The following is a 23,322-nucleotide window of genomic DNA, read 5'->3' on the forward strand; positions in this document are numbered from 1 at the left end:
GCACCCTTGCTCACGCTGGAATCTCTTCATTGGAAGCACTTCTCAGTGCCATAATCCGCATAAGAAAAACTCTTATTCTTCCACTCTTCAAGATGAGGTTCAATTGTCATCTCCTTTTGAGACCATGCCCAAGCTTCTCAGGCAGCACTGTCTTCTGTGAGCTGGGGGATACCAATACTGGCAAAGCTTGGTCCTCCTCTAAGAGCAAGCAGTCCAACTGTCCCTTGAAGACTGTGAAAATATGAAGGCAAGTGCCATTTTGTATTCATATTTGTGTCTTCAGTCTCTGGCACAGTGACTATACTCAACTAATATTTGTTAAACTGACCTGTAATGTAAGCGGTCTTAATGTGGTAGGCATTAAATGACCATTACAGATTCTTGAAGGGCAGACTGACACGATGAAAATGAAGTTTAGGGAGATCCATCTGACACAGTATGCAAGGTGGGCTGTAAGAGAACAGGACTACAGGAAGGTCAACAAGCTAGGAGGCTCTTGCAGATATCTGAGATCATAGTCGTAACCAATGACATTTCAAAGGAAGATCTCTACCTGACTTGTGCAAATGGACAAAACTAATTCAGTAAATCAGTAATGTCAATCACTGGCAAAAGTTTCTCCTCCTCCATGTGGGGCATAGTTTCAGGATGTGGTAGCTTCGGTTTGACCAAACACCATTCTCTGAATAAAGAGACAGCTATGAGTTGTTAGCTAATGCTCACAGCAGCTATAAGATGATATCATATCTGGGATGGGAGCAATAGCTAGTAAGGAAGAGTGGGTCACCAACAGCATTTACTATTGTCCCCCTCTTGAAACACTCAGATCCACTTGCTTCTTAATTAAATTTACTCAATCCAGGCACAGCTTCTCAAGATTTTCTGGTTAGTTACAATTTCTGGGAAAACTTATAAGAAGAGTTAGTAGAAGAAAAACAATCATTCTCGTGGCTCCTTTGGTCCTGAGTCTAGGAATAATACCCATCATCCTCTCCTGCTGGTCTAGGTAGCTTGCCTGGTAAGTCGACCCAGACCTTTGACCCTGAGGAGTCTAAGCTCTGGTTACCTTCCCAGATTAGACTGAGCATGGGCCTATCAATGAATGCTCTCCAATGGATGACCTGAGTGTCAAATATATTCCTTCCTGTCCTGATTGTGTAGCTTTAGTTCTACTTCCTCATGATGATCAGGACCAATTATACCTGCCAGAGATAATGTTATTTTTCTTTAGATCCTGCTTTACTGGCACAAGGATCCCAAAGTGTTACAATGGTGGCTACAGCATAAAAGTTCAGTGGGACTCTTACTTACCAAGTTCCTTGATGGAAGCATCCCTTCCCTTGGAATCAGGAACTCTAGACATACAGAGCCTAAAGCTGAAGAGACAGGAAGCAGAAATTCCCAAAGTCGTTAAGTGGACAAGTGGTAAGCAGGACCACTCCTGCTTCCACTCTGTTTCATGAGCCCATGTATTCTATTTATTGGGTATATGGTACCATATAATGACCATTGGTTTAAGGCATATACTGTATCTTGAATAATACCTCCTCACCCTTATGGGATGTCACCTCTAAGCTGTGCCTCAGGTAAGCCTTCAGGAGACCATTCCAATAGTTTATCACAAAGGCAGCTTCTGACTGTTGTGGTATGTGATTAGCACCAGTGGATCTCATGGTCATGTGTTCAGTGCCATGCTTCCTTTGCCATAAGATGACTTCTTAATTTTAAGACAACATTATGAAAAACCCCATGTCAATTGCTTATATACTTCATAAACCCTTGGAAGGTGCTGGTGGTGGCACTCTAGGCAGGAAGACAAACTCAGATGCAAATACAGTCAATCAAGGTCATAATGGAACCTTACCCTATCTAGGAGATTAAGGACCCAATGTAATCAACTTGTCACCAATTTTTTGGCTGGTACCATGTCAGGAATTCAATGCTGAATTTTGCTACTGGCAGATTGGACATTGATGAACAGTGGTAGCTACATTAGTATTTGTGAGAAGAAGCCTGTGCTCTTAGGCCCATACTTGGCTTCCATCTTTCCCCCAAAGTTTACTCTGTTCATAAGCCTATTGTGTAAGTGCTGAAATGTAGTGGGTGTCTTTCATGAACATTAAAGTGTGGCACAGAGATCCTAATACATTTTGCTTTTAACCATAAGCCCAGACACTGCTTATTTCCTTGAACTTCCTTTTCCAGGTCCTTCCGTGGCCCTGACCAGCAATCTAAGTCATTCATCACTGCCCGTGAGACTGTAACCTCAGGCAACTTTTCATTCCACTCAAAGTAAATGAGCAGATGTATAGCTCTAAGATCTGCTCTTTGGGAGGATATCCGCCATTGCTGTCACATGAGGTCATTCTTGAGTAGAGCCTATGGTGCAGCAGCAGTCCATTTTCTGCTTATACCCCCATTCCATGCCATTCCTGAGCCAGACTCAGGCTCTGCCCCGTATATGTTTCTTGAGTAAATAACCATAGACCCCTCTAAGAAAGAAAGGGACATAAATGAACTTATTTACAGAACATAAATAGACTCTTAGCTCTAGAAAACAAACTTAGGTTACCAGAGGGGGAATGGGGTGGGAAGGGATAAATTGGGAGTTTGAGCTTTGCAGATACTAACTAATATATATAAAATAGATAAACAATACGTTTATACTATATAGCACAGGGAACTATATTCAATATCTTATAGTAACTTATGGTTAAAAAGAATATGAAAACAAGTATATGTACGTATATGTATGACTGAAACATTATGCTGTACATCAGAAATTGACACAACATTGTAAACTGACTATACTTCAATTTAAAAAATGGGGGAAAAAAAGAAAAACAAGGCGAAACCACTTCTAAATACATGCTGTATCAGGGCCCTTCTTTATGAAGATCTTGCCTCTCCTTTGTCAGGTTTTTGGTCTTAGAACTGGCAGAAATCTGGAAACTGAGTGAAGGATCGTGACTTTCATTAGGGCACCCTATCTCAGGCTTCTGCTCATTCATTCTTCATCTCTTTTAATTGTATATTAAGCAGCTCTCTTGTTGGTGGCTCATCTTTTTTGCCTTTCAAAACAGCATGTTCTAGGAGCCACCTCCGTAGATTCCTGAAGGTCAGCAGCCCCCGGCCCCACCCCCCACCCCCACTGCAGGTCCTGTCCTTCTAATGCTGCTGCCACTTAACGTAATTCTGTCCAGTCTGCTTCTGAGGTGAAGTGCAGCACTAGTCTCTGCTGTTATAGGTCCTGTCGTCCCCTTGCTACTCGGGAGCCCAGTTTTGTAATAGCAGCTCCTACTGTCAGTACCAGCCTGCAAAAGACGGCCACTACTGGGCGTTCAGTGTGCCGATACCCCTCCTCACCAGCACGCACCGTGTCACCCTAGGAAAAATCTGGCGTGCGGTGATGGATTTGGTGGCTGATAAAAACTGGTTGTTTGAGAAATTGGATTGAATTTATTCAGCATTTTTCCGGAAAGAGAGAGAGAGCCTCTACATTCCACTTATTAGAAATGTTCTCTCTGTGGTTGGACAGGAATAACTCACGAAGCTTTTTCCATGACTTGAGGGAAAAATTTTATAATAATATGTAATTTTATTTTCTATTATTCTAAGTTTAGAAAGCATCCTTCTGATTATTCATTTAGTTTCCAGATACCTTGATAATGAAAGATGGTGCCCAGAATAGCAGGCATGTGGTTCTATTTTCTGAAGCTCCCCAGTGAGCTGATAAATTCTGATTTCTAGGCCTGAAAAACTTTGTGCCAGCAGCAACAGGAAGCTCCTTATTCAATATAAAATAGGCCAGAGTTCTCCATTTCCCGAAGTATTCAGGCAGAGGTGAAGAACCATCTGTCATGGGTGTCGTAGAGGGTATTTTTGCACTGGGTGGAAAGAGATGATGCCTTAGGAGTAAGGTTTGCCTAACTCATGGGCCTATGACATTTGACTAAATTCCTTTTAAAACTGCCATAATTATAACTAATGTTTGTAAAGTAGTGGTTCTGTCTTCTGTTACTAAACATCCCAATTTCCTCTGAAATCTCTCCCCATGGATTCCTGAGGTTCAACTTAGAACCCTAGCAGTCTCTTGAGATGTTGCATCTGAATGGTATGTGGATTATTTTGACATCAGGACATCCAGCTCTGAGGGTCTCGAGCCCCACTGCTCTCCAGGAATGGAAGGGAGGCTTGTGTTTTCTATGGGGAGGGAGCTATACAAAAAGGTAAATGATTCTGTAAAACTGAACATTTATTTGCTACATGGATGCAAGCAGGTGGACACCATAAATACCTTGAGCACATGCAGAATTTATACATCAAGAAATAGAGCAGCTATGGGTGGCTGAGAAGAAAAAGCAGAAAGGGTAGAGACAACAGTTATCATAGAAGATGCAAAAGGACCAATGAGTGGAGAGGCAGTCAATAAGAGCAGGGATGCTAGAGTCAGATTGGCCGTGGTTCTAGCGCAGATTCTATCACCATCCAGCCCTGCAAAGTTAGAAAACATAGGTAACAGCTTTGAGATTGTGTCTTCACCTGATGATGAGGATAACAAACTTACTGTGTTGCTGTGAGGTTTAAATTAGATGATATACTTAAGCACTTAGTAGTACAATAAGTATATTGTTGTTAACAGTGCCATTATTATTATTAATAAAATTCAGAAGCATAAGTAATTTCAAAACTTTGTAAATACCAGTCACATCTGAAAGTCAGGGGTCTGATTGGACTTTTTGTATAAATGTCAGCAGGTAATCTATTAGCTTTATTGTTATTATTTATAATCTATACTGTGCTTGCAGATCTACTTCACTAGCAGGTTTACCTTTGAATAGAAAATATTATTTATGTATAGTATATAACATATATAATATATATCACATCATATATGTATGAATATATCATATAGATAGAGATATTGACCACAGAAATATATATAGTTAGTATTAAAACACCTGGGAGTTTACAGAGTTGACCAAGTTGCACAGGAAGGTGAGGAGCTCTGTGTGTCCCAGACCCCTGGAGATATTTGCAACAGGCTCATAACATAGAATATGGTGGAAATACACAAAAAACCCTTGTTGTTTTATTGTTTTCTGTAGCTCTTTTTTCTGATGGCCATATAGCACTTACTTAACTTTCAGTAGTGTCAGCAAGTTCCCAAAGTTCTAGAATAGTTATCTCATTCTTTAACAATTTAATTTTGTGGAAAGTTTCTTATCATGTTTAAATTTGCAAACCCCAAACCTCTTTCCCTCTATATTTCTCTTAGTCCTGCTTTCTGTTGTAGCAACTCAGAAAAAAACTCTGCCTGCTCTTCCAGTTAGATAGTGGATACTTTGTGTATTTCCTTGGCTGCCCAACATCTGAACCCTCCTCTGTTTAGAGAACTCACTTATAGAGGGAGAGAGGAGAGGCTAAAGCAGAAATATTTATTCACAGTCTTCCTTAGCTCAACTTTAAGTCTAGTGCTGGTGAACCTAGAAAAAACGGACCGCAGACAATGCCCTGTAGCAGCAAGCAATGGCAAGAAAGATTGAAAGGTTGTGTTTCTACAGGCAGTAGAGTAGGAGAGCAACAGTGGCGTCTGGAGTTCAGAGCCAGGGTGACGGCAGTACAGGCCACGAGGTCACGTGTCCAGTGGCGTGGCAGCACAGGGGTGTGTTTGCTGGTTTTGTGGGATGATTCTGGATGGGATCCTGGCTGCTACTAAGCCTTCTTTGTTCATGCCCTTTCCCAAGCCTGGTTCTGAGTCTTCCTAGTGATTTTATGAGCTACTCCATAATTGACTTTTCTTCTTAAACCATTCAAAGTCCATCTCTGTTGCTTGTAACAAGCAACCCTGGCTGATACAATATGACAGCCATCCAAATGGTTGAAGATAGCTGCTGTGTCTTCCACAGTGTGCTGTTCACTTTTCTGCAGAGGCAGAGGCAGTTAACACCTATATCCTCAGTAACATGCTTTGCTTACATTCATGTGAAGGTCTGATGACTAACAAAAATTTTTAAGAATCCTTATAAATTTGAGATTTTTGGAAATGTTTACATTCTGGTTGTTTCTGCACATGGGATAAGATAATTGAACTTCTTAAATATAGACTATATACTGCATCCTCTTTCTGAAATTTCCTATTCTCCTCAGAGGAGACCAGGTTTTCCCTGGAACCTACTCTTCCATGGTCTGTTGAGCTATGGAATAAGACGAGACTGTAACCTGTTATCGTAACAGTGAACAACTGGATGAGCATGAATGGAAGGAAAATACAGATTAACGGAGTTTAAAAAGGACGCTGCTTATGCATTCTCTATGTAAAGTCTAATTTAAAAATAAGGTACAATGTATTGAATGTTTTCTATGTGTCCTTCAATAATCTGGGTGTTTTACATAAGATTTCTTTCCATTCAAAAAATCTTCTAGGTAGATTTAAATCCTACTTTCATAGGAAAACAAGCCCAAAAAGGTTGAACAATTTACCTCAAGGTCTGAATGTTGGTAGGTGGACTGGAAGTTCACTTTGATGTTTAAGATTCCAAAGCCCTTCCCCATGCCGTGTTGCTTCCTAAATGTGATCAATGTTTTAAATGATTCCTCATATGAAATATTAGTTAAAACAGATTATCATACTCAATATCACTTATTATCAAAATGAACTAAATGTAAGTTTGTAACCGTGTGTGTGTGTGTGCGCTCAAGTGCAACACTACGGTATTTTTGAACCATTCCTGTGGATTACTGCCAGACACATGTGAGTTTACATTACTTGACCTCTAAATTGAAATCTATAAAATTGTTCTTGAAAATTCAACATGTCAGCTAAGTGGAATTAGGGCGTAAGATCAAAACTTTTTAAAAGCCATAGCTGTATATTTAATGTATATATTTAGCACTACCTGTGTCTTAAATTGCTTCAAGGTAAACCTAAATCTAAATTGATTAATATTAAAAGATAAGTTCTAAAGAGATAAACTAAGTACTTTAAAATTAGAGAAAGAACTTCAGAATTTCAAACAGAGTAAAGCAAAGAATTTCAGAAGAAAGAAGTGAATTCTTTCTGGCTCTTTTGTATACACTGTGACCTTAAATGGACTCAACATCAGAAGACTTGGTCACAGTACTGACTGCCATGAAATAAATGAGTGACCTTGCATAATTTCTTAGTCTCTTTGAACCTCAGAATACTTATCTGTAAAATTAATGGGTTAAGCTGATGATCTCCTGTAGCCCTAAATCATTATATGATTGTAAGACTCTCTGCAAGTAACTGGAGAAACAAACCAATAACTATTAATTTTATATGACCCTATTAATTTTACAAGTCAAAAATTTATTCCTATTGTTAGCATGAAATAAAATTAACTTAAAGGTCTCAGCAAAATTTGTTACCATTGAATGATGAGGTTAAAAGCTCTTGTTAATTTTATATAAACTTAAATCTGTCATTACTTACTAGATACATTTATCTGCATAATCTATAGATTACATGCAAATATGCATGTAACATGAAGGAAAATTTATGTCTATTAAATATCAAATATGCATGAATCAAAACCTGAGAGAATATCAAATCTGAGGTAATATCTCAGAAAAGAAGACAAAAACTGATTTTTTTTTGTTAAAAGTTAAAAATACCATTTCTTTTATGGCAGAATAATGTTTGTTCATTGAGTAATATTAGAAATTTCAGATAAAGCAAGAAAACTTCCACAACTGTCACCTAAAGATAATCATTATGAATTCTTGCTTATATCTACTTAAATATTTTCTTTTTTTATTCCTTGCTCACAAAATTATTAATGACTATAAATATTGTTTTATAATTTACCTCTATCATTTTAACAATACATTGCAAATGTCCTCCCATATTAATAAATGTGATGTAATGGCATTCTCTATCTTATTTTTGAGATCAATTGCTAATTCATGCCCTTTCTCCAGGTTTGGCCAATCTGAGAGAGCTCCTCCATTCAGTCCAACAGAGACTTAGATCTAGAGCAGGAAAAGGTACCATCTTTCCCACAGCTTAGCTTAACCTCTTCCAGATACCAGATAAGTGTGAAAATTAACTCCCCATGTGGTGGTGTATTTCTAAGGACTTTAAACATTATCTAACAATACGACAGAGTGACATAGTTTGGAAAATTTGATGTAACTTTTTGAATCTGGTGTTTACAAAGTCACTCCCATGGAGCCTTACAATTTGTAGGTATTATATCTAAACAAAGTTGACTCAAGGAGGCAGGAATAAACCATGGAGAAAAGACCGCCTCTTCAGAAAGTGGTATTGGGAAAACTGAACAGCTGCATGTAAATCAATGAAGTTAGAACACTCTCTCACACAACGTAAAAAAATAAACTCAAAATGGCTTAAAGATTTAAATATAAGCCAAGACACTATAAGCCTCCTAGAAGAAAACACAGGCAAAGCATTCTTTGACATAAATCTTAGCAATGTTCTCCTAGGGCAGTCTACCAATGCAACTGAAATAAAAGCAAAAATAAACAAATGGGACATAATTAAACTTATAAAGCTTTTGCACAGCAAAGGAAACTACAAACAAAATGAAAAGACAACCTACAGAATGGGAGAAAATATTTGCAAACAATGAGACTGACAAAGGCTTAATTCCCAGAATATACAAACAGCTAATAACAAAAAAACAAGCAATCCAATAAAAAATGGGCAGAAAACCTAAACAAACATTTCTCCAATGAAGACATACAAATGGCTCATGAAAAAATGCTCAATATTGCTAACTATTATAGGAATGCAAATCAAAACCACAATGAGGTATCACCTCACACCAGTCAGAATGGCCATCATACAAAAAAATCCACAAACAATAAGTGCTGAAGAGGGTGTGGAGAAAAGGAAATTCTCCTACACTGTTGGTGGGAATATAGTTTGGTATAGCCATTATGGAAAACAGTGTGAAGATTTCTTAAAAAACTAAAAATAGACTTACCATATGATCCAGCAATCTCATCCTGGGTGCATATCTAGAGGAAACTCTAATTTAAAAAGATACATGCACCCCAATGTTCATAGCAGCACTATTTACAATATCCAAGACGTGGAAGCAACCTAAATGTCCTTTGACAGATGATTGGATAAAGATGTGGTATATATATACAATGGAATAATACTCAGCCATAACAAATAATAAAATAATGCTATTTGCAACAACATGGATGGACCTGGAGATCATCATACTAAGTGAAGTAAGACAGGAAGAGAAAGAAAAATACCATATGATATCACTTAGATGCAGAATCTAAAAACATGAGACAAATGCACTTATTTACAAAACAGAAACACACTCACAGATATAGGAAACAAAATTGCGGTTACCAGGTGGGGAAAGGGTGGGGCATGGAGGGATAAACTGGGAGCTTGATATTTGCAGATACTAACTACTATATATAAAATAGATAAACAACAAGGTCCTACTGTATATATAGCACAGGGAACTATGTTCAGTACTTTGTGATGGCCTATAATGAAAAAGAATTTGAAAAGAAATATATGTATGTATATATATGACTGAAACATTATGCTGTACACCAGAAATTGACACATTGTAAACAACTATCCTTCAAAAAAATAAGCACAGTTGACTCAGTATGTCCTATACTTATTTAACTATACTACATTAGCAACATATGCTTTTTTAATTTCTAAGCTGTTCTTACAACCGCATCACATACAATTAGAATGAGGTGTAAATAAGCATGGCTCACAACTCAATTGATGTGTGTGTGTGTGTGTGTGTGTGTATGTGGGATTGGGTATCAGCGGACTTTAAAATCAACTTTTGTTACATGAATAGACTTAACCTCAACTCTGGCCTTTTTTTCCACCTCTCCCAGACTATTCCTGGCTATTTTTTAGAATATGGTTGTATATTTTTCTAATATCATTCTTTGAATTCTGAGAAATATCTGAATTGTGTAGGAATTTTCATAAACACAATTGACATTTGGGGCTATAAGTTGAAATGGACTATGTATATTTACCCAGATTCTTAAAATTATAGAGAATTTATAAAAGTGTTTTAAAAATATTTATAAAGCATCTTTAATTGCATTTAGGCTTTGAATGCATCATTTCTTTTGTTTAATGTGCACATATCATTCAGTGTCTGAAAATAAGTTATTGTTGCTTGATAAAATCAGAGTAAAGTGTGTCTAATATCTATAGAAAGAAAGTATAAATAAAATTTGGAAGAGAGATTAGAATGACCCAAGCTTGTGCTGCTTGATGGAAAACCGTATTTTGAAGAAACCACATACAAATACTAAAACGTCACTCTAGATCTTGCCTTACCAGTGGCAGGGATAGCCAGGGCTGCAAACAAGGGAGAGGTGTGAAAGAGATGTTGAAAATAGGTGAAAAGTTTTCCCTCCTAATGGAAACTTTTCCTTCCGAAACCATGCCTAAATATGTGTCAATGTCTCAACTATTTTCACTCTAGTAGTTTGACTTTATGTTTCCCCTTCCAAGAGACTCTTTTTTAATTTACCCAAGTATTGTTTCCAGACGTTTGTATTTGTTTCACACTGACCTCTAGGACTCTTCTCTATCATATGTGTCACTGCTTTAAACTAATACTTGTCACATGGTATTTACTGCAAAGTTATTTTTGAGGTTCATCTCTTACATTTCAGCAATTGTTTGGGTAGGTAAGGAGAGATTCTTTTTATTTCTGCTTTTAAAGGTGTGGCAAGTGAGTAGAGATGAATTTTAATTGATTTGCCAGAGGTCAGAAAGCAAGTCAAAGACAGTTCTTGGCCCTGGGCTTCAATTTGCTGAAATCAGCTCAGTGTTCTTAATCATCTATATGTATTGATCAATTTTTTTTTTTTTACTCCTCCACTACCTCCTTGAGAAGTAAAATGACACATAAACCCTATTTTTATTTGCAAATCATCAAGCAATTAATCATTTGATACATATAATTTTTTAAAATTCTGGTATTAGATGGTATAACCCACTTATGGCCTTGAAATCAGACAGATAAGCAGGGAAATAACATCGCTGGCATGTGAAAAAAATTTTTTTTTCTTTTCAGCAGAGAGCCTACTTTCTGAGTCAAGGAGATGAAATAAGTTGTTTTCATGTATTTTGATTTACAATTATGGCTACCCTGTGATCCAGCAACTAAAATAGAAATATTGGCCAATGTGTCCTGCACCCTAGTCCAGCATGATGGCCAGTGAGGTACTGGATGTGTATTATTTTTAATGTCATATTTGCAGGCCCTCTGATAAGTCCCATAGCACCCCCCTTCCTATCCCTACTTCCTTCCAGGCGAATGTCATCATTGGCTTAGTTTGCTTTTAAAATTCTCTCATTTAGGAATAAAGATTTGTCTTCTGTAATTAGTGGTGACTTCGCAGGAATAAGCCAGATAAAGTGGGCACATCATGCACTACAGATAAATGATTATGGACGTATTTCTCCAAAGCACAGAGTTCTATCAGGGAAACTAGAGAAATATTAAGCCAAATGTGGAAGATGGAAAAAAGAGGAGATTTGAGGATACTAAAAACTTCCCCTTTTCTGAGAGTGCTGCTTGCTAATGTTCCCCAGGACTGAGGGATGTAAGTAGCACAGTGACTGTGGATTCCAGGGGAGACGGTCATTAAAGGAGAAAGTTGATGTGATTCCTGCAAAGCAGGCTTCCTGGCTGGGGCTCTGCGGTAGGGCGAGGAACGCTGGGTGTGTATCACACAGCTCTAGAGCTAGGAGAGCTATTTTGGGGAGTGATTTTCAGGAGTGGCTTTTTTCAGTACTTCTGCAAGGATGACTTCACTAGTCTCTAATAGGATGGCTTGGTAAGAAAAGTTAGGAAGTATTATTTTCACATTGACCATGGCTTCACTGTGTCCTTCTGGTCCGTGTTCGCACTGTGTTCTCTGTTCTCCGTGTGAGTACAGCCAGCCCGCGCTGTGCGGCTTTCCCTCTTCCTTGCATCAGCTACTCCTGCTCCTTTTAGGTCCACGGAGCCTGTGTGCTCAGTCACGTCAGTGTCACCACCTTTCTTCACCATCCTCATTTTTGGGGTAAGCCACCAAAATTTCACTTTTGAAGTGTACCTCTCCCAGTCATTAATGAAAAAGGTAAACAAAAGTGCATTATTTCTGAAATTTGTGAACACTTATTATATCCTTTTTCTAACTCAGTCAGTTCTCCACACACTTTGTTGTTTTCTGTTTGTGCTCTTTTCTTCTTAAGAAAATATAAGAAATTCAATTCCATAATAAATGCAGTTAGTGTGGTAGGGTTTGGTAGAAAAGAAATGTAAAAATACAAAATGAGAGAATGATCTGGTCACATCTTTTGGAGTTCACAGTTTTGTTTCTTGTCTAAACCTTTGAAAATACACTCTTTGTGTTTATGAAATACCTTCTCACTTCCCTTCACTTGGTTAACTCCTCTTGTTTCCTTCTATGGCCCACCGTCCCCTTGACTAGCCCTGGCTGGGTTACCTACTCCCTTACATCATTCTGGACCCCCTGGGTTTTGTACTCTTTCACTGACTCTCACACTGTCACTATCACCATTACTCTGAGAATTATTTGAGGACAGTCATACATGTTTGCATGTTGTTACCGTTAAATCTCACAGTCTGGTCCAGCGGATTCAATAAATATTTGAAGTGGGCAGCAAGGAAGGAGGGCAGGCAGAGAGGAAGGAAGATGGAGAGGAAGGGAGGGGGAGAGGAGGAAGGGCAGAAGGAAAAGAAAATGCAGTTTTTAAGTGATTAATGAACATTAAGTAATGCCACTTACCCTTTTGACTTTAACTTCACAATTCTGTGACTATTTACATTATTTTTTATTGTTGAAATATAATTGATTTACAGTATGTCAGGTGTACAGCAAAGTGATTCAGTTATATATATGTGTGTGTATATATTTACATATCCTTCTTCAGATTCTTTCCCATTATAGGCTACTACAAGATGGTAATTATAGTTCCCTGTGTTACACAGTAGGTCTTTGTTGTTTATCTATTTTATATATAGTAGTGTGTATCTGTTAATCCCCAATTCCTAATTTATCTCTCCCCACTTCCCCCTTTAGTAACCATAAGTTTATTTTTTATGTCTGTGAGACCATTTCTATTTACATTCTTTTTATTGGTTCTTGGAAACGCAGCAGGAGGCTGATGGGTGGAGCAGTTCTCAACTCTAAGCACATCCTCAAAAAGTGGAGTATTTTTATTTTTTGTTTTTAAAGATCATACTGTGCCATGATAGTTGAGAAGACAATAACAAAAGGCATGAGATGAATCACTGTGAAATCCAAACTCAGAGACAGAAAAGGAATGACGCCCCCCTCAAACCACTCCCTGGCTTTAGTGTCATACACAAGTATGTATTTATAACCATGCCTTGATGGTGATGGTGCTGATGAAAGTAGCAATGGACAGTAATTTCCAGGAGCTTTCCTTTCCATTATACATACGCACATTCCCTTGAGTCTAGGGATAGTTTGGACTAACACCTGTACTGCTTCATTTAATGCAAACAGATTAGAGATGCAACTCTCTATGAGAAATAACTCAAGAAATTTAAATGCAGTTAAGTGGCTTCCATTTTCACTTGTGTGGAATAGTGCTATTTCTATGAAAATGCCAACTATTTGTGATTTATACAGCTAATGTGAACTCTTCGCCAGATCATGTATTTCTAAAAACTGCAAAATAAGGGTGGGCATTATCTGCGTTGTCACCATGACTCAGGTTATGGGTGGCTGGATTTCTAAAGATTCCAAGGATTTCCTTTAAACACCTAGTCCTAGAAAAGCTCCGGGCTGGATTCTTCAGTCTCCTTCCAAGCGAGCTATTAAGAAATGCTGCGGAAGGCATTTCCTGTTTCCTCTGCGCTTCTCTCAGATTTCCATGACATATTTAATCTGGGTCTTGTGACCTGTCAACTTTTAATAGTTCTAATTGCCCAACTCTCTGCTCTTATGTGATCATAAAATCCTTTTAACATTTTACTTTTCCCCTCAAGAAAATGTATCCCGATTTCCGGGACGTGACCTTCAGCTTCTCTGGTAAATACACAGGCAGAGAATTCATTGAGGCTCTCAGCAAAGGCAGCCTCCTCTGTTGCCAACTGCCCACTCACCCCCTTAATGGCCCTAAGGATGCCTTGCTGGGTTGAGTGCTTTTAATGTCATCAAAGAAGTTTATCCTCTGATTTGGTAAAATTTTTGGTCACATTTTCTCCCCTGGGCCCTTTCAGCGTTCCCTTCCAAGGGTACAGGATTTGATTTTCAATTTCTTTAAAATTTCTGGATCTTGGAAAAGGGTAGGGGAGCCTTTTCTTTGCTGCATCATTCTAGAAACATTACTTTTCCACTTTGATCTTGTAAAATGCTAAAACAAATTTACCACTTATTAGTGGGACTGGCATTCTGGGTGATGCTGTGTTTTTAAAAACAACTTCCCTGTTATTTACCCTAACCTTAATTCAGTGGCCTGTCTCTTTCTGAATTAATGATTATATGCTGTATTTTATTTTCGGTCTTCCTAAATTTCCATGTCTCTAAACACCTCTAGCTTCTATTTGGGATTAAATCATATGCTTAATGAGATTTAATCACTGCTTTCCATATTCTCTCTTTCCTTTGAGTCCTAAATATTATTTAATTGGAAGCCTGGCATTCTTTCCTTCCTTTTCAGGTTGATGTACACATTAAATTAGAAAGCAGCTTTGCACCAGATCCAACCCTACTTCCTCCACTTGATGTAATCCTGTCCTATGCGTAGGTAATTAAAATCTTCCACTATTACTGCCCTGCCCTTTTCTTGCTCTGTGCACGTGTGTGAGTGTATGAGTGTGCGTGTGATATTTCATAGTTCATTTCTGCAAGACAGCCTATAACATTACTGTTACCACATTTTCAACCAATTTATAATACATAACCCCCGCCCTTCCTCACACCTTGTTTCAGAAAATCATCAATCAGGAATAATCAAATTTGCCCTATAAACAAAGTATATTTTTAAATTTCTGTTGGTTCTTAAAAATACGAGTGCCTAATATAGAACAGTCATTAAAAGGTTTATAAAAGCCGCAGATTTAATGTACTTACATTAACAAGGTTTTGCTCAACCATAATTGACCACTTTAGGTAAGCAGTTAGAACGAGGTGGCTGGGAAATTATGAAAATATACGCACACGTCGCAGGTGGGCTGATGACCTTATAAAATGGCCGCATATTTTAAAAAGAAACAGAGCCCTGCGTAGAAAGGAAATTTTGAAAATCTAGGAGCAGTCTTTGGATTGTTTGCTGCCACTGCTTCTAGGCAACAGGCAAGAGATGTTTACAATCTGGGCTCTCCCCTGCCCCCACCTCTGGAAGCTTTTCATCTGCTGCCGCCGCCGCCGCCGCCGCCGCCGCCGCTGCCGCTTAGATGGAACCACAGGCCCGGGTGCTGGTCCTGCCCCTCCCCCGCGCGCTGCCGGCTCCGGAGCCCAGCTGTTCAGGCCTATCTAGCTAATCACCCCGTTTACCACCAGGCTCCTTTGTGGAAGTTAATGTCCTGTTCAGAGAGGACAGTGCTGCCGGGAGAGGCAGGGATTTGATTTCCCGTTTCACCTGTGAGAAACACAGCATCAGGACGAAGGTGCCTCTTTTGTCCTTGACGCTTGACTCCCTTGCCACCGCGGTGGGGCAGCCCAGTGAGGTGCGAGCAGGGCCCCCAGCTGAAGCAGGCCTTCGAACGGGGACCCTTGACCTGAGTGTCACAAAGAATGCTTTTCTTCAAGTGAATGCCCACGTTTTCCAAAATAACAGGAAGGAATATGATTTTGACTTTTTAAAAACGTGTAACCTCTGTCTGTTAAGAAATGGAGGGGTGGAAATTAAAAAGATAACATTGTATTAAAAAAAATAGCAATAATGGGGTATCAAACCCTGAAAATAACTCATTTCTGGCCTCATGAAACAAGCTTTAATTCTTCTTTTTTCTTTTGGAAAGCCAGAAGATATTTGACAAAGAAAGGAAAGACACGTACGGGTGAATTGAGGGAAAGAAAAATCGAGGGCTGGGGCTGTTCGGCCAAGGTTACGGTTCTAGTTGCCAGGAAACCTCTTACACCTGGATTTGCCACCACCCAGAGCTGGCTCAGGCTGACCAAACAGCAGCAGCTGAATTTGAGATGTGTCAGCTCGACAGAGGCGGGGTGGTGATCTTTCAGGGATGTTGTAGGCCGACTCTCTCCATCTGAGGGAAGGGTAGACTAGGGGATCTTTTTGCTTCCTTTCGTTCTGACTTTGACTGATTAACAGTCCTCTCAGTATACAGTAGTCATGTGGAGAGGTCTTCCAGTCCACTCGTTATGAACCCAGGCTCGGGGGCTGATGGCTCTGTTCCAACTGTGGCACCGTTGCTTCTCCCTCAGGTAAATGCTCTTCTGCTCTTTCCTTTCTTCATCTGTAAAGTGGGGACAATTCCTCATAGGACTGTTACAACGATTTAATGAGATAACACACGTGTTCACTTAGAACACTGCCTGGAACATAGTAAGCATTCCAAGAAGTGTTGGCTGTTAAAATTCATATCCTTTTTAATGAACTAAAGGAGAGAATTGGTCATTAAAATGCATCTTCATGCTATTTGCTATCATAGTATCACCAACAAAATGTGGTTAGTATTCAGTATTACTGGGCCTGATGTCAGAATTCCACACAAATTAGAAGAAAAGAATCCAACCTAAAAATCAGAATTTAAAAATGGAACTTAAACATAGACATTTATGAGGTCAGCATGGCACCTTTGCTATTCATATGCCTATGAATCCTTGTTTCCTTCAAACTCTTTAAGGAATATTAATAAGGAGCACTTATTTACTGCAAGATGCTTTAACGAAGATGATATCTGATCCTCAACTCAGATCTTAAAATAGTATGGTGATTATTCCCATTTCACAAAGTAGGAATTAAGTTCACAAGGATTCAAAGATTTTTCTGATTTTCACAGCTATCAAGTGATGGAGCTGAGGACTCTTGAGTCTTCTGATTTTAGATTCTGGGCTTTTCTCACTATGCACTTGTGTTTCTGCCATGGGAAATGGGGCATTAGGGTTGGGGGGGCAGATTGAAAATACAGAAAAAATGAATGAGAGGGAAGGGAAAGAAGGACATAAGTGTGAGGGATAGTAAGTTATTTATATTTGTATCCTGCGTAGCAAGAAATATGTTGCTGGAAGGAAGCCACCCCAGACCCTATTGTCTATGCAACCTTTATCATCAGGGCCTTAGTTCTGTTTAAAGACACATTAGGAAAAGGCATGACCCTGACTTCTGGCTTTTACCCACTAATCCAGGTACAAACAGAGTCTCTTTCTCAAGGACTCCTTGTCTTTTCTGTCTGTCTAAATTTCTCTTGTATTTCAAACAGTTACCATTCCAGGTAAAGCTTTATCAGGAGAACAAAGCTAGAGTTTGGCTGGAAGTTTTGAACTAAGATGCTGTAATTACAACCTGTTTGGTTAAGGCTGTTGGTCATAGAGAGTATGGAACACCTGCACCTCACAGCCAGTCCAGGATACCATTTCGTTTTAATTTTAAAGTGTTGACTTTAATCTGTATGGCTTTATTTGACTTGGACACTTGTTACCTTAGAGATCAGCTGTCTTCCTTTATAACCTCATAGCAACTGGGAGCTACTAAGCAGCGTTTGGTCATAATTTTTAACTGCCAAAGGCAGAGGGGTATGAGTGTGTGTGTGTGTGTGTGTGTGTGAGAGAGAGAGAGAGAGAGAGAGAGAGAGAGAGAGAAAGAGAGAGAGAGATAGAGAGAAGAGAGAGACAGCTTCTTGTTTTCCTTCCCAATCAGCCCCCTTTGATGCATTTATGAATTGTGCCTATATGCAGGATTTCAACTCAGGGTCTTTCTTAAGAGGGCACTTTCAATGGACTGAAAGAATACCAGAAGCCATGGTATATGTTGGCAGTCACCTCCCTCACATACTCTGGATCTTCAACTAGATCAGGAGTCCAACTCTAGAATTGAGATTTCAGGAGGAGGAACGGGGTAAAGTTTGGCCCACCCCTCTCTTGAAGAATTCTGAAGAATTCCAAGGAATGAGAATTTTAAATGATCATAAGACATACCTAAACTCACCAGGAAAGGAAGCTGTAGTGGGTCTAGTTTCAATGTTGTCCTATCTTGAAATTGAGAGGGATTTTTGGCCTCTGTTTCTAGGAGTGCTATTAGATTTTTCTTTTTAAAGCATATTAATAAATACAATACTGACAGAGGGGGAAGAAATATCTCCTCATTAAAATGGAAGTAATGAGAGAGAGAGAGTTGATATTGCCTGGGGATTAAGAGAAAGCAATATCTAAGAGGGACACCAAAGCACCCAGGGGGAAAGAGCCAGTATGAAGCCCTGAAACCAGTGGAGCTGCGGGAACTGAGAACGCGGATGATGTAGGACCCCGGAGACCATGGAAACAGACAGAGGAGGCATTATGAGGGATTGAGGATAATTTTTAAGGAGTATGGTACTTTTGTGACTTGATGTCCATTGCATTGTGTAGTTAGAGAATTTGCTGATATTATTTTATATTAATTTAGCAACATTCTATAATGCTGTTCTGTGAGAACTTATAATTGGCCACATAGAGCTATTTAAGGACATTATTTCTCCAGTAGATAGATTGAGTCCATTGTAATTCTGCTCAAAAATACCTTGCTCCTCTGTGGACAGGGTGTTTCTGCTACAAGAGTTATAGCACATTTTACATCCTAGAAGCCAAGCCACATGATATACCTTAGACTGGTTGAAAATCAGAGGTTTAATCTCTCATGAGTCTGTCCCAAAAGACATAGCTGAAGGTGGAGAGTCTTATGCTGAAAAAAGTGAGATTATGTAAAAATCTACATTCTGAAAAGTGAGAGAACTTCCCTACTTGAATCTAAGAACAGTGGCAGCCAGGCTATAAATCCCAGATGGGAAAGTAAAGCATTCCTTTTGGTAGAAGAAATCCTAGAGGTATTGAGTGTTCCAGATTCCCTGGTAAAACGGTTCAGCCTGATGAGAGACAGTAAATAAGACCAGCCCATGGACACAGAGTATCCAAGCAGCTTCTTAGCACTGCAACTGAAATATGAATGGACGGCCATTTTATGGAGGGAAAAAAGGCCCCATAACATGGGAGAGAGAGCACAAATAAACCAAAGGCAAAAGAACTTTGAAGAATTACTAAACAATTCAGAGAGCAGAAAAAATATTAAAAACATTATAATTAATGTCTTCAGATAAATAGTGAAGTGGCTGCAACCTTAAAATGAGAATCAGAGGCTGTAAAAAAGAGAAAATTGAAAGCAGGAGATGTCCAACCACTAGAATGAGGGGGTAGGGAGGGTACAGCTCAAGTAGTAGGGCACATGCTTAGCATGCATGAGGTTCTGGGTTCAATCCCCAGGACCTCCCCCAAGAATAAATAAATAAATAAACCTAATTATCTCCCCCCACCAGAAAACAAAAAAGAAAAATTAAATTTACAATGAATAGTGAGAAAAGGAATCCTAGGAGAAGAGGATACATATAAATCTAGTTGGTCCTCATCACAGACCAAGAAAAGTTCCCAGAAAGCTGTTTAAACAAGGAGGCAGTGTTACCAGGCATCAGTAAAGGATGTGGAATATGGTAGGCATTTGGTTTAATATTCGCAGATACTCTGGAAGGTGAAAAACCATATAAAGTGGCTCATGAATGTCTCTATGTTGGCACAAACTCTTCATAATTATTTCATGAAACCTGCCTGCTACCTTTTGTTTGAACAGAAAATTCAAAAATTATTAGTAGCTGATTGCTAATTAGGGTGTTTAAAATATTTACTAAGAAAAATAAGTTTCTGAATTGTCTCCATAATGTTGAAAATGTTCTTTCTATGAATAATTTGCTAATAATTCAATATTGTGGTGGCCAAGTCTTGATCTATATGGACTACAAAGGCAGTTTTCAACCATCATAACAAAGATACTACATGTATATTTATGAAAATGACTTATGGAAAACAGATCTGTTACTTACAAAGGAAGAGGAAGTATCAAATTACAACAAACTGTAGAAGTCTGATAACTTTATTTGGTGTGTATCAGGAAGGATTTTTATAATCTCTTTTTGAAACCTACATAGTCAAGTCTTCCATTTTTTGACGTCTAGGCAGTACCTGGTATGTGGTGGGCACTCAGATATCTTCTAAAAGAATTATTAAATAAAATTCAATTGAGTAAAATTGAATAAAATTTTGGAAGGTGAACTATCTAGAATCACAATTATAGCAAACCAGAGAGAAAATGACCTATTCTGTTAAAAAGCAAAAACCTTAAGTCATAGAAATTCTGTAGTCCTCATTCTAGTCTCTTGAAGTCCCACTATCATAAAACATATTTTTGTACTTAAATTAGACTTCTAGTTTCAGAGTTTAAGATCATTTCCTCTTTTCCGCCCCGTCATTTTTGGATATGAAAGCTCTACTAGCCGAATGAATTGATCGCACGCAGGCCTAAAGCCTGAGCAGGCAAGGGGTGTGCTATGCCCGGAAAACATTCAACTCAGATCTGTGCTGAGGTTTTTACAAATTTCTTGAACCTGGTGAAGAGTCAAGCACATGGCCAGAGTTTCAATAACAGGTAGAAATAGCCAGAAGTTACAAAACCTTTGAGAATGATAAGCCAAGTCTGTTTGAAGGATGTGACAGAATCTTAACTCCGATTAGGTAGTATCCAAGTAGAAAGACTGCTTCATAAGGACTTGAAGGGTCAGGAGGCCTGGCTTGCCTCTCTGTCTGGATGTGGCGCTCTTTTTGCCTGGCTTGTACAGCTGTCTGTTTGTAGTAAATTATATGTTTTACCTGCCCTAAGAGAACTCATATCCTTTGCCTGTATGTGTTGCTGTCTTCCTGTCAATCACAGAATCATCACCTTTTTGACAACCATGCAGACCTATTAGTAAGAATCCTTCACATATGTGAAGACCATTCTGCCTTTCAGCTTTCTCGTCTCTGGATGTAGTACCCTTTTTTTTAATGAATTATTTCCAAGCCATCTAATCATCACTGTTTCCATCTACCTGCCACTAACATGTTCAAGCTCTTAGAACTTTTTTGATATTTTTTCTTAATAGTTTTAACTACGATCTTCTTCTTCTTCTTCTTCTTTTTTTTTTTTTTTTTTTTTTTTTTTTTTTTTGCTGTAATCCAGTACAAAAGGCATCTCTACTTTGACATCAGAGACCCATGTTCAGATCACGTTTTGCCATATATTCTGGATCCTTTGGGAATTATTTCACCTGTGAGCCTAATTTTTAAATGAGTATCAACGTAAATTAGAGAATACTCTACAATGCAGTTGTGAGGATTATTATGGTAATGTGAAAGGTGCTGAGAAATATTTCATGCATAATGAACATTCAGTGGAAGTTGATTTTTCTTTTATGCATTTAATTATCAATATATGATAGTTCTTACTATCTCAAACACACACAAAGCATTTATTCTTATATATTTACCACAGGATTTAATAGTCAGTGATAAAAATAAGACATGATAATTTATCATAGAGGTTGAGAAGTGGTCTTATTGGGAAATACATTTCCCAGAATTCTCTTCTCTGTGTGGGTCCAAGTTAGGGCTGGCTGTAAGAAAATTTATGCAAGATTTAAAAGATGGGCGTGAAGCAGCAGTAATTATGCTGGGAGGGTTAGTGTGCAGGACGCCAGAGGCTGTATTGTAGCTGATCTTCAGATACACGTTGCTGATGTCCTGCAGCAGCTGGGTCTGCGGCTTCTCTGGCTCTCACTGGATACTCCCAGCTTCCCTGAGACCTGGGCCAGACGTGTACACAACTGTGAGGTCGAGTGTGCCAGCTTTGTATACAGCCATTGTGTGGTCAAGTTTAGAGGCACGGAGAGGGAGAGCCGCCGGCAACTTCTAGTTTGTCTTGTGGGTTCCTGTTTACTCTTTCACATTCCAATTTGCATTTGCTTTCACCCATTTCATGCCCAGCTTTTTATCTTAAATATGTGCCTGTTTACATTCCATGACTTCAGACCTCCCCAGACACAGAGACAGCGGCTTTTCATAGACGCCATCACCAGTTCCCAAAATTCAGTAAGTTCTATCATAAATCCTTTATTCCTTATCGTTCATAGTGGACCTTCTTGCTTGAACTGATATGCCATAGGTAACTGGCTTACTTTTCCCCAAAATAGTTTTTTTCTTTTGTATTTGAAAAGATGACCCTTTTTTATATCTGAGGCTCAGGAACTGGTCATGTTTAATCATTCCATAGCCAATGTAGTGTGAGTTACAAAAGCATTATTTAAAAAAAAAAAAGCATTATTTGTGCTCACTTCTCTATCTGAGGCCCCAAAACTGGTCTTGTTTAATCATTGTAGTGTGATATACTGGGAGTTACAAAAGCATCATTTGTGTCCAACTCTCACTCACATTTATTATCCTTCTTTTTCCTTTTATCCTTTCTTTCCCTTTAGATAGTCCAGGTTTATTGAATCTCTGTTATGTGCCAGGGACTTCTTTGCCAAGTAGTTTGCATTGTATCATTCAATCTTTACAGAAATTCCATGAGACAGGTTACTATTGCTATTCTCTTTAGAAATGAGAGAGTAAAAGTTCAGAGACAGCTGAGTTTGATATTATTGTCTCTGTGTTCCTGGAACATAGTTGGTGGCCCATTTGAAAAACTACCAACACATCAGTTTATAGAAAATCATAAGTGTTATTTACAAAGTAAGGGGACATACCAAATTTCAGACAGAGCAAATATCACAGTGAATTGTGGAACTTTATTTGGTCAAAGGTCACACATGGGAATAGAAAATGGTAGAGCCAGGAGTCTGCGTGCAGGGTCTGAGAGCTGAACCAACTCTCTACACTACTACACATTTTAGCATCGCACTCTGAATCAGTTTGGCATTCTCCACAAAAACCTGCTAGAATGGTTATTGGGATTATACTAAATAGATTGATCCATTTGGGAAGAATTAACAGCTTAAAAATATTGATTTTTTCAGTCTATAAATTTGTTATATTTCTCCATTTGTTTCCATCTTCTTTACTTTCACACAACAATTCATTTTTATATTTAAGTATAGAGGATTTACACATCTTTTGTTAAATCTATTCTAAGTATTTTAATCTTATATGAATTACCCTTCCAAGGCCAAGGAATTAGGTAACTTGAATAATGTAGCAAAACACACAGTGACAGAATTAAACTAGAAAAGAGCTACTAGTTAATGGCAAAATTTTCAAGTTGGG

General features: G+C 38.5%; 1 protein-coding gene across 1 annotated transcript in view; it reads left to right on the plus strand.

The window, feature by feature from the left end:
• The first annotated feature begins 16,061 nt into the window (after window positions 1–16,061).
• Window positions 16,062–23,322, plus strand: part of CXXC4 (CXXC finger protein 4) — a 102,019-nt gene continuing 94,758 nt past the window's right edge. The window contains exon 1 of the mRNA XM_064484460.1: window positions 16,062–16,431. The gene's annotated coding sequence lies outside the window, so the exon portion shown is untranslated. The remainder of the gene's footprint in view (window positions 16,432–23,322) is intronic.

Source organism: Camelus dromedarius, chromosome 1, assembly GCF_036321535.1.
Source record: "Camelus dromedarius isolate mCamDro1 chromosome 1, mCamDro1.pat, whole genome shotgun sequence".
In the NCBI taxonomy this organism is placed as follows: Eukaryota; Metazoa; Chordata; class Mammalia; order Artiodactyla; family Camelidae; genus Camelus; species Camelus dromedarius.